Source organism: Phoca vitulina, unplaced genomic scaffold (genome assembly GCF_004348235.1).
Source record: "Phoca vitulina isolate PV1807 unplaced genomic scaffold, GSC_HSeal_1.0 scaffold17, whole genome shotgun sequence".
Taxonomy (NCBI): Eukaryota; Metazoa; Chordata; class Mammalia; order Carnivora; family Phocidae; genus Phoca; species Phoca vitulina.
The window spans coordinates 21839173-21852524 of record NW_022589720.1 but is presented as its reverse complement, the minus strand read 5'-3'; positions in this window follow the sequence as shown (position 1 = coordinate 21852524).

The window sequence follows — 13352 nt, the reverse complement described above, 5'->3', positions numbered from 1 at the left end:
AAAATGAGTTTGGCTTGATTTTGCATTTTAATTGAGGTTGATCACCTAACCATAACTATAGTTGCACCAAATTAATATTTGACCTGAACAACCTATTTTGAACTGAGGATTAATTGTTTCATTGACCCATTAAATAGAATATGCACCTCAAAGATTCAATTCCAAAAAGGAAGTATTAAATAGGTGACCAGTATGAAAAGGTTCAAATGGTACCAACAGGTCCAGATTTCTATTATACCTGTTCCTACTTGTATTGGTTTGCTAGGACTACCATAACAAAATACCACAGACTGGGTGTCTTCAATAACAGAAATCTGTTTTCTCACAGTTCTGGAAGCTAGAAGCCCAAGAGCAATGTATCGGCAGATTTGTTTTCTTCTGGGACCTCTTTCCTTGGCTTCCAGGTGACAGTCTTTTCACTGTGAATTCAAATGATCTTTCCTCTATATGTGCATCCCTGATATTTTTTTGTGTTTCTAAATTTTCTCTTCTTATAAGGACACCAATCAGATTGGATTAAGGTCCACCCTAATGGCTTCATTTGAACTTAATCACTTATCTAAAAGTCCTATTTCAAATACAGTCACATTCTGAGGCACTAGAGGTTAGGGTTTCAACACATGACTTTTACAGGGACACGATGCAGACTACAACATTACTGTTTTGTCCATCACACCCCAAACTCATTCTATGGCTTCATGGAATGGTACCTATGAGTATTGGAAGAAATGAGGAACAAACATAGTCTAATTTTATGATTAATCATCATGGAATACTGCTTATGTATATGTGGTAGTTCATGGCAAATATTTTGGCTTGCTGTTTACAGACCTGAAAAAAATTTTGAAAATTTAGCAACAGAGTGTGAAGATGTTTCTTTTTTTTTAATGCCCACCAGCATATATATAATTGTAGGAGAGGATCTAAATAAAAATACAAATGTTAAGACCCATCTCTGTCAATGTCAGTTAGCCCCTTCCTCTGTTCAGTGAACCTCCCATGTACTTAGCAGTCATGATGGCAAGGATCAAGGTCAATGTGGGGTTTAGCAGTATGAACTTCCACCCACCAACTCTAATTTGATTATCACCATTGCTCAGTGCCCGCCATTGCAGAGGCTAACACATAACTCCCAATGTGGCAGCATTTCTTAGACATTGTTAGGTGAATAGCAATCTGATAGCTCTCTGGTAATGGAAGAATAACACTAGACACCTTTGATCATGGAGGGTTGGTGCTTTCTCATTGTGGGAAGAGAGACACATATCAGGGAGCAGATTTGCATTCTCTGGCTGAAGCACTTCTGTCAGCACTAACATTCATGGACGTGCAGAATATTTTATCCATCCCACATTTATTCCATACAAGATATCTTCCATCTAGATAATCCATTTTGTGATTATGGATTCCTGTCTAAAGAAATCATTTATCCTGGAATCAGCTCATTTGATAAGAAAGCGAAATGACTTGCTGAAAAGTCAGCTACCACACTGACTGGAAAATAGGACCCTAAAAACTTAGAACAGTTATCTCAGATGATAGTTTCAGACATGGCTTAAACCAGAAACCAGTGTGGGTGCCATCTTGGTCAAAGCAAGGAAAGAAAGGATAAAACTAACAGTTTTCTCATCACAATTATCATAGCTCCTCAGATATTTTCTTTTCTATTTGTACCATGACCTGGAACTCATTTGGTTTGAAAACACCAGTGACCTAAAGGAAACCTTCTAATAGGGAATATCATCATTCCTTCATTGAATCTGAAATCAAGACCATCCTGGGCTATCAGTTTTCTACTGATTAAGCAGATATGGATGACACTGGCTATGAAATCCTAATTACCATAGGTAAAGTGGATTGCTGTTAGACATTGCAGGAATGGAAGATCATATCAGAAATCTAAAGGATTCACTGAAATGACTTCTAGTACTTTCTTGCCCAATGATCCTGGTCAATGGATAACTAAGGCAATAAAGGTCAGATCATCAAGGACTCAGCTCCTATAATATTAAAGATTTGAATCATTCCACCAGATAAAGAGTCCTGTTAGGTGAGGTGCTGGTAGAAGATAAATGGAATATGGAAATACTGGCAGAAGGAGACAACAGTGATTCCCAACTTAGGCTCAGGAATAGTTGCTGAAATGAGAAAGTGGAAGCTGCTTGTGATGTTAATTATAAAGCCCTTTATCTCTTTGCCATTTCATATAAAGAGCATCGTGTTACCTGACATTTTAAGCTTCAGGTGGACATGTGGCTGAACTGTCATTATATCAGGATATTTGATAGCTGAGGGGCTTTTTTGTGTTCTCTGCTACACAGTTTTTCAACCCAGAAAGAACAATAGTGGATGTTGTGGGGCAAAAGGGATGTAATATGCAGGATATTTTCTATTCATTCAACTTCACTTTTGTTCCTAAAGACTGACAGACCTTGACTAAATCAAAAGGCTCTCTTGCTCTCTATTCTCTGGTGACTGATGACCAAAGATGGGTACCAGCAGGACAATAAAGAGAAAAAAAGGTGAGTAAGTTTGGGGTATTTATTGTCTCCGCTCCATCTGTGAGGGTTTATTGCATTCTGATGGTATCCTCTTATCAAAAGTCACTGCTTGTGTAAGGTAACTCTCTTTAAGCAGTCCTTTCTCTGTGTTCTGGTAACACCTCTTCCCCTCCTTTCTCTCACTGCTTCTGAGCCCTGGTGGGTATAGCTCCCCACTGTTAATAGTTGTAAGAAACTACCCTGTTCATACAATCATAATTAGGCCATATGTTAAACTCTTCTAAAGTTAACATAATTATTGGTTCATGTGACCAATTCAGATATCAAGAATAAAATGTAGTATTAATAAAGATTTTATAAATATAATGAGTTCCATATTAATATGCTCACATAAAGTTAATGAACATCTCAGATAATCTTGAAAAACTTAGAATTTTCTTACATTGGCAAAAAGTACTTTCACTTGACACTTAAAACTATTAATATCTACTGATAGGCAGAATTGGCTACCAAAAGACGACTAATGTACAAGAGAATCAGGCAAAGAAAAAAGTGCCATTTTTGGAGAAATTTAGTAACTAATGGCACTTTGCCAAGCAAGAAGCAGATGTTTAACTATAACTGTCAACAAAACATGAAAAAGAAATAGCATCATGTTATGGAAGTTTTAGTTTAGAAAGTACAAAATCTGAACTCTACATAAACACCGAGATGGAAAACAAAGGTGTAGTGAAATCAGTCACTTTCTGTGATATTTCTAAAGGATAGATGGTTCCTTTTTTAACACAAAGACTATTATAATAAGAACAAATTCAAAATCAATGAATTTGATGGTTCACAAGATTTTTTGGAAAGTTTTAGAATAAAACTTCTGGCAAGTAGTGAGAGCAAAGTTCAGTGATGTGGCTAGACTATACTAACATTTGGAACAAATATGGAGAGAGTATCCAGGAAGCAATGTACCAGTTTGTAGAGCTCAACAAAAACCACTGATCTAGAAACACTTGTTTTATGAAAAGAGTTTTTCACCAGAGAATTAATATCTTTCACCAGTGAGTTTATTCAATAAAATGAAAAAAAAAATTCCTTTATCTGAAAAGTGTCAGTTCAGAGATCCTTCTATGTTCAATTTACAGATCATTTCATGGACAAATGTATAAAACTCTTTTCCCCTTGGCCACATAGTGTGCTTTTATTATGCTTTCATGGATATTGAATAGTAACTACAAAATTCCTCAAAAGGCTAAATCTTATATTTAGTAACATAACCGTGCCAAATTTGCAACAGCAATTTATAAACATAGCTAAGTTATTTATTATATTGATACGTAATGAGCCTTGATTTGTTGGGACATTTTCTTCATTTTTTGAACATTTCATAATAATCATAACAATAATAATATTGAAGTGAATGTAGGCGTGGAAATTTGTATCCACAGGAAAAACCAGTGTTTTATGTGATAAGCTTTGAGAGTTAAAAGTCAAAGAATTAGTATATTTTAATGATTATTACACAATATAAGCTCACAGGTATGAATGCACACTGTTGTTTCCAGTAATAACCAGAGTTATCTACGGTCTACTCCCTAACAGATGGTGGAACAGATAATACTATCCTCCCATGGCTACACATCTGATTCTTTAAAGAATAATAGTGAATTTTTAAGAGAAATACAAACTGGCAAGCCTCTCTTCATGCATAAACATTTATTTGAGTTTAAATTATCCAGTTAAAATGGTAGTGCTATTTTTTTGTAAAACACTGTTAGCAGTTTTAACGTTTATGCAGCCGTGTACTTGAAGTCTAAGGGGATTTTTTTCCATTCTGTTTAAAATGTAGTTAAGAGTAAGTAGTGAAAAATACCTGATATAATTTCAATCAACTTGTCACGTTTTATAACTAGACTGTTTATAGAGGCATAGCGTATTTTAAAAAGACAATAGGGACAACCCAGTCGATCACATTTATTCTATAAATGTGAAAACTGACAGGTAGTTTACGTGGCCCACGAAGGGCACAAGGCTAATGAATGACAGACCATCACTAGAGTGCAACATCCTGTTTTCCATAACGGCTATACCAATTTTATATTCCCACCAAAAATGTTTAAGTGTTCCCTTTTCTCCACATCCTCATTAACAATTATTCTTTGTCTTTTTGATAATAGCCGTTATAACAGATGTGAGGTAATACCTCATGGTGGTTTTGATTTGCATTTCTTTGATGAGTAGTGAAAAAAATTCAAAATAGAACCACTGTATGATCCAGCAATCTCTCTTCTGAGTATATATTTAAAAAAAAAAAATTGGTATCAGGATCCTGAAGAGTTATCTGCACTCCTGTGCTTATTGCAGCATTATTCACAATAGCCATGATATGGAAATAACTTAAATGTCTGTCAGTGAATAAATTGATAAAGAAAATGTGGTGGAAAAAAATTAAAAAAAAGAAATTGTGGTAAATATGTACAATGAATATTATTCAGCCTTAAAAAAGAAGGAAATTCTGGGGGTACCTGGGTGGTTCAGTTGGTTAAGTGTACAACTCATGGTATCAGCTCAGGTTTCGATCTCAGAGTTGCGAGTTCAAGGCCCATGTTGAGCTCCACGCTGCTTGTGGATCTTACTTAAAAAAAGAAGAAAAAGAAGAGCTTACTTAAGAAAAGAAGAAAAAGAAGAAGAAGAAATAAGAAATTCTGGCATTTACAATAACATGGATGATGAACTTGAAAGACATTATATTAAATGAAATAAGCTAACCACATAAAGACAAAAACTGTTTTATCTCCCATATATGTATCTAAAATAGTCAAACTCATAGAAGCAGAGAGTAGAAGGGTCGTTTTCAAGAAATGGGGAAAGAGTAATGGAGTGACGTTGGTCAAAGGATATGGTGATTTAGTTAACAATATTGTACTGTGTACTTGAAATGTCCTAAGAAGGTCGATCCTAAGTGTTTTTACCACATACAAAAAGAAGAAAATGATAACTATTTGAGGTGATTGGATATATTAATTAGCTTGATTGTGGTTATCATTTCACAATGTATACATATACCAAAATATCACAATGTATACCTTAAATATAGACAATTTTTATTTGACAATTTTAACCCCAATAAAGATTTAAAAAAGTACAATGTTTGAATCATAGTTAGTTTTTTTCCACACTATTCCACTGCTAATAATTTATGTGACACTTTCAAAAATTGATATGTCTTTAAAATGCATGTATCTTCCATAGTACACATTCTGCTTTAGGAAATAATACCTAAAATATTTTTAATTTATGCAAACATGAAAGACGATTTCCAAAAATATGAAGTAGGAGAAAGATTCCATTAATTTCATAGTTATTCTGAGAAACATATTAACAAACACAGAATATCCACGGGGTGCATATTACTGAATATGTGATAAATGGTAAAAAATATGTTGCCTATTATAAACAAAGCTTAAGCTTGATTATTAATATATAAATACAATACTGAAGAAAGTGATTGTTTTCAGCTGAGCAAGTTGACACTATGCAGTCCTATAAACAGAAAGAAATTTATAGGCCTAAAAGGGTGAAGAAATCACTAGTCAAGTGTGAAGCATTTGTCCATGCAGAGCATGTAGCTGAGAGATCTACTGATTAGAAAACTACTATTCTCCTGAACCCCTCCCCACATACACTAGCGCATGTCACATTTCATTGCAGTTGGTGAAGTCATAAAAAGCATGCCTACTCTACTACTCAAATCATACCAGTTTGTGTTTGTCATAAGATTTAAGGTTTCCCACACTCAGTCCTTTCAGAAGGCCAGTGTAGAGACAACACTATATAGTACCTATGTTAGTTCTCCTCATTATCATTAGATCCCTTCCAGTGTCCTTTATTGAGATCCAACCACATTTACTTCTGGTGTATTCAGAGGTATAGAGAAGGGTCTGCCACACAGCATAGCAGATACTTCTCATACCAACGTGTACATTGAGACTATGTGAGGCAATTGTCCTGTCTGGACAACAGCCTTTTGTAAGTCTCACAAAAGTCTCCATTTGGATTCTGTCTCTTTTCTGGTCACTTGAGGTAAGTGTAATATGTATGCACCAAATGAAAAGTGTGTGCCTATCAAGATGCAAATAAATCCACTAAATGTTGTGCTTCCTTCTTACTGGTGGGATCCTTCAAACAGAATGTTTTGTTTTCTAATGCTTGGGAAAATCATATAGTAATTTCCTAAAATTTCATACTGAATTTAGCTGGTTGCAGAATGTGTAACCAACTTCTCTATGTTGTGTCAAAAACAATTCCTGGCAAGCCACCTATTTAAGGTGAGCTACATAACTTGTGGAGATCAGCACAAAATAAAAATTCAGGTCCTCAACACAGAACAGAGGGATTTTGTTTCACAGTTGTTACTGACTGAATTCTGCCAACAGCCTCAAAAGCTTGGAAGCAAATCCTTCCCAAGTTGAGCCTTCACATGAGCCTCTGTCCTTAGCTGACATCTTGATTGCAGCTTCGTGAGAAATGCTAAAGTAGAAGATCCAGTTAAGCCATTGCTAGTTTCCTGACCTAAAGAGAGTGTGACATAATAAACATGCTGTGTTTCAAACACTAAGTTTGTGGCAATTTTTTATATAAGAAAACATAACCAACATTTAATAAATGTTGAAGATCACATCTGATTAGTTAGTACTTATCAAGTAAACCCCTGATAATAGTATACCTCTTACAAAGTTATTAGCTTCTAATCATTTCTTCTGAGAATTCAAAATAGTAAAAATTCTTCAGGCATCTTTTGCTATTTTTCTGTATACATTCTGATTATTTTACACTGTAGTCCTTAGTTTCAGTAGATAATGCTTTATTCTTACACTGAGTCTGGACAGCTGTAAATTTCATTATTAAGTGTCTCATGGGATAACACTATGATTATGATATTTTCCAAGTCTCACAGAAGCATTGGGATGGCAATGTGAGCGAGCTCTTATTTCCAATACTAATCTTAAAGTAATACGATTAGGGCCTCCCCCTTCTCTGGTTATTGGATTTACTTTTTCCAATGCTTTCTATAGCCGCCGGGAATAGTATCATTTGTAATTTCCCTGTCACTTGGGCTTTCTTTTGCTACTAATTTAGCCATTTACAAAAGGATCATATGAATAATCTAAATTCCATTGATACTGTCTGTCACATGCCACTGACTTTCATTAGCTCAAGCTTGGATCAGTTGACAACCATCCCAGCATAAAAAATATTGAAAGTACTTCCCTCCTTATCATATTTTACATCCAATAAACCTTTCCCCCCCATACTTATGGGGGGGGAGGATGTCTCCGCATCAATCTCACTGTTGTTATTAATCTGCATGCTACATAGTCAGGAACTCAGTATCAGTTGGTTTTATGTTCAGAATTCACAAAAGTATCCAAGAAAATACTCAGCTTGAATGTTTACACAGCAAGTAACAAGAGTTTGTGCAATATTCCAAGTGTAACTTCCAGGCTTCTCAACAGCATAGTGAACATTTGATTGTAAGGATGAGGTAAAGAAGATGGGAACAATTTCAGATTATAGACGCTATACCTTCAATTCACTACCTATCTTTTTTACTGTGCTTATTATACAGCCCCTGTGAAAGTACATATTAAGGTCACTTTTCTTTGTGCAGCTTTCTATCATCAAAGTGTACAGAATAATCAATCCCCAAAACCAAGTACAACCTGAATGTTCCATCTTTGTGTTAATTTATATATATTGGAGAGCAGTATTGCAAGAAAATAGATCAATGTCATAATATCATGTCTCCCTGGTACTATTCTAAAAATGGAAATGGGTGGTGCCTGGGTGGCTTAGTCAGTTAAGCTGCTGACTCTTGATTTCGGCTCTGGTCATGATCTCAGGGCCCTGGGATGGAGCCCCAAGGCTCACACTGTGCTCAGTGGGCAGTATGCTTGAGGATTCTCTCTCCCTCTCCCTCTGCTCCTCCTACTGCTCGCACTCCCTCTCTCTTTCTCTCTCAAATGAATACATAAATAAATCTTTTTTTAAAAAGGAGAAGGGAACAAAAACAAAGAAACAAAATTTAATGGAACGGTGACTATGAAATATAAAAACTAAATAAAGTCCATTATCCACATTTTTTTTCAAAAGGAAACATCTCTAATAGGAACAAGTAGAAATAACAAGTTATGTCAAAAAGATCAATGTGTACATTAGCCTATCATGTTCATAGATTAAGTGGGAAAATATGAAAATTCAAAATTTAAAAGATACACTCTCAATACTAAGATCATAAAGTTTATAGGTATGTTTATTCACGCTTATATCAGTTAGACTCTCTTTATCAAAGTGCTTTATAAGAAGTAAAAAATATAGGCATGCCATAAAAGCATTGGCACAATTGAAATCCTAAAATGTAAGCACATAAAATATAACAAATAGAACAAACAATAAAGTGATAGTCACATATTTTAAGCTAATGGTTTTTCCAAATAACACTTCATCTTTAGAAGGAGAAACAGGATATAGCTAAAATACCAATGGCATTATCTATAGATTCAGCCTACTTAGTCACCATCCCAAGGGCAGAGCTTTGGGTAAGGGGATAACATGATTATTTTCCCATAATGTGTTTTGCTAACTCTTTAGCTCTAGGCTGATGTAGTTGCTAACTACAAACACCACCAAATGGGAAGAACTTCTGTCTTTTTGCTCGTTTGTTTTGGTTTAAACAACAAACATCTCTTTCTCACAGTTCTATAGGCTGAAAAGTCCCATATCAAGGTGCTGGCTAAGTGAGCTCTTGGTGAGAACTTTCCTTCTATCTTGCAGAAGATCACCTTCTTGCTAGGGTCCTCCCATGGTTGAGAGAGATCTCCAGAGCAAGCTCTGTGTTGTCTCTTCTTTTTTTTTTTTTTTTTTTTTTTATTTTTTTTTTTTTACAGAGACACATTTATTTGACAGAGAGAGGGAACACAAGCAGGGAGAGCTGGAGAGGGAGAAGCAGGCCTCCCGCTGAGCAGGGAGCCCGATGTGGGGCTCGATCCCAGGACCCTGGGATCATGACCTGAGCCGAAGGCAGACGCTTAACGACTGAGCCACCCAGGCGCCCCCTGTGTTGTCTCTTCTTATAAGGCCCTTATGAGGGCCCTACTCTCATGATTTCATATAAGATCATGCCTCCCAAAACCCTCATTCCCAAATACCATAATACTGGGGTTTAGGACTTCAACATATAAATTTGGGGGAGACACTTCCGTCCATAGCACTATTTTTTTTTTTTCCATAGCACTATTTTTAAAATTGCAAGATTACTATAGTACTGAGCTGCAAGGGAGTCTGGGAAATATAGTGCTTTCACTTGGGATTTTTCAAACTCTGAAATAAAGGAGGCTCATTAAAAGGAGATTAAGGGATGCTGGCACCATCTGGTGGGCATCACCTGAAGGCAGCATTAAAGACCACATGGAAGCTGATCCCCCACCCACAGACACCTTCACCATCTATCACCAAGAAGAACCCTTATTGGTACTGTTTTGCAGTTCTTGGAGACTTTTAATCAGTGTCTATTTACACCCAGAAAAATAAATGAGATTATACTCAACATATAGCTCAATGGCTCTTTATCCATTTGATACATTGTTGAATATTTTCTCATGCCCATAAACATTCACCCATCAATTTTAACAGCTCCCTGATATTTCACAGTTTGGATAAACCATACTTTATTTAACCAAATGCCTACTGTCAGGATTTTTAAGAATATATGTAGATTGTTCCCAGATTTCCCCTACTAAAGACAAAATCATGAAGAAAATTTCAGAAGTGAAATCTAATGATGTGTCTGAAAGCAAAATTGCTTTAAAAGTATGAAGAGTTTTAAACTTGGTATATGCATTACTAAATTGTCCTCAAGAAAAATCACATCAAATTAGACCTATGAGTAGCGTTAGAAAGTGTTTGTTTCCCCATGTCTTCAACTATCCTGTGTATGAGCATTAATATTTTTTTTTTCCCACATGATAGGGAAAAGTCTCCGGACCCTGCTCCTATTTCTTTTTCTTAATTGAAATATAATTTGACATATAACATTATTTAAGTGTACATGTTGATTTGATACATTTATGTACATTGCAATATGATTACTACCATAGCGTTAGCTAACACTTCTATTAGTGGCCTAATTATAGTTTATTTTTTGTGGTGAAAACATTTAAGATCTAGGGGCACCTGGGTCACACAGTCAGTTAAGCACTGGACTCTTGGTTCAGGTCATGATCTCATGGGTCGAAAGATCAAGCCCCACATAGGGCTTCATGCTCAGCAGGGAGTCTGCTTGAGGATTCTCTTCATCTGCCCCTCCCCCTATTCATGCACACACGCACATTATCTCCCTCTCTCTTTCTAAAATAAATAAATAAATCTTTTTTTTTTTTTTAAGAAGCCATTTAAGATCTAGTCTTCAGTATTGTTGACTATAACCACAATGCTGTGCATTCAATCTCTAGAGCTTGTCTTTTAACTGCAAGTTTGTAGCCGTTGACCAATATGTTTTTGGAGCCCCTGTGTTTGAAAGATGATTCAGAACTGGGAAGGATCATAGCAGGAAGATGATATGAAGTTGATAATCAAGCCATCCTTAGACCTCGGCCTCTAACAAAAGCAATAAATAATTCTAAAACCTCACATGGGGATTACCTATACATGAAAGGAAACTAAAGAGAATATTTACATATAGATGAGCTTGCATATTTTAAATAATATGGCTATTAAAACATCATTAGATAACATGTACTACACACTTAAATGTTCTAGGTAATTTACATGTATAAATTAATCATCACAACAAAGTCATGAGGCAGGTAGATCAGCATCCCCTTTTCTTGATGAGAAAAATAAAGTACAAGGAAGATAAATAACATGAACAAAGTCACTAAGATTTGCACAATCAATCTAATTCTTTTTTTTTTTTTTAAGATTTTATTTATTTATTTGACAGAGAGGGAACACAAGCATGGGGAGTGGGAGAGGGAGAAGCCGACTTCCCGCTGAGCAGGGAGCCCGATGTGGGACTCAATCCCAGGACCCTGGGATCATGACCTGAGGCGAAGGCAGACGCTTAACGACTGAGCCACCCAGGCGCACCACAATCAATCTAATTCTTAAGTTCATACCCTTAACCATGGAATTATTAAGTTGACTTCTCCAAAAACTTAGTGGGGGAACAACGGTCACTGATTGAGAATTAGATATTGGAGACATGGCAGTATTTCTACAACAAGTGAAGTATTAACAAAAAACTGATTTTTTATGATTAATTTCATGCTATATTAAGTGTACACACTTCCCCACACACATTCTAACTTACATATATACACACATAGAAAGTTATTTTATGAAAAATTGGCAGGAATGTTGTTTTAATTGATTAAGAAACATTATTTTTAAAAGAGCACTAGAAAAACAACTACAAGTTACTTGATAAAATGGAGAAGTAAGTAGGAGTGAGATAAGGCTGATGAACAAAGAGGTCAGTTCATTGGACATTAACAAGCTTCTTTATCTGTGTGATTCCAAAAATCTATTTCTATAATGGTGTGATATTATAGGAACACTTTATATGTAGTTATATTACTTAAATTTTTTACGATTTTTTTCTCTTTTTACATTCTATTTCTAAGCAAAGGGTTGAATTTTAGATTTTTAAAATCTGAGTGTTTATGAAAAAGATATTGCAAAATTAAGTCTAATTTTTCATATAACCTTACAAAAATATTTTCATAGTTACATATCTTTATTACAAATACCACAACAGAAACCAATTAATACCAAAGGTGTTGAAATGTGAATTGGTTGTATTTTTAATAATAAAATAATAGTGAAACCGATGTTTTGTATACTCTCTTTCTCATAGGTTACCATTTTAACTGCGAATCTTATCTGATTTTGATTTATCTCTTTATCCATTCTTGTAGCTAATGGGGAACAAATTACTTATTACTCATGAAAGACACTAACTACCTAGTGTTGCAGAAAAAGAGAATATTACAATTTACATTTAAATGAGATTTGAAATGTTAATGAACAGATCCAGTATTCTAATTATCTCTACAAATACTTTAAATTAAGGTGAACTTTTGTAGATGGATCATTCCTTGAGTCTTAGTCTAGAGTGCCCTACAGGGTTGCTTGATAAAATATAAAGTGTATAGCATACATATTAGATACATGTATTATTATAATGTAAATTATATAGTCAAATAGCTGTGATTATTATTAATAAATATATAATTTTACTATAATGAATGATCATAACCACATAAAGTATTTTTTAAATCACAAAATTATGACTGTATTAATTTGGGGGTTTTATTCATTTATTTTCTTCTGGTTAAAAAAACAGAGACATAGTTAGTTAGAAACATAATTTTGATAAAAATTGTCCATACAACATAGATATTTCCTTCTTACCGTAACATAACACTTTCTACAATGTATCAATGCATTTGTAAGCAGTAAATAAGAACAATGGAAAATAAGGTCATATGCAATTTTTCAGTAGTTCACTATGCGTTAAGCTACCAAAGAAAATGAATTCAACTTAAAACCTTCCATCTGACTAAATGTAGTGACTTTTTTTTTTCATATCCTTGTTTAAATATTTGTACTCTCCTAGAAGAGAGCATTGTGCTTTTCCCCCAAATTTATACAATTTTCCTGATACATGTATTTGATGAAGCATCCCAGGATACAGGAAGTCAAGTAGTGACCTCACAAGAGGGGCCCTAAGTATTGAAGAGAAATTAATAGAACATTTTGAATAAAAAATAGAATAATAGGCCTAAAGGAGTCTACATT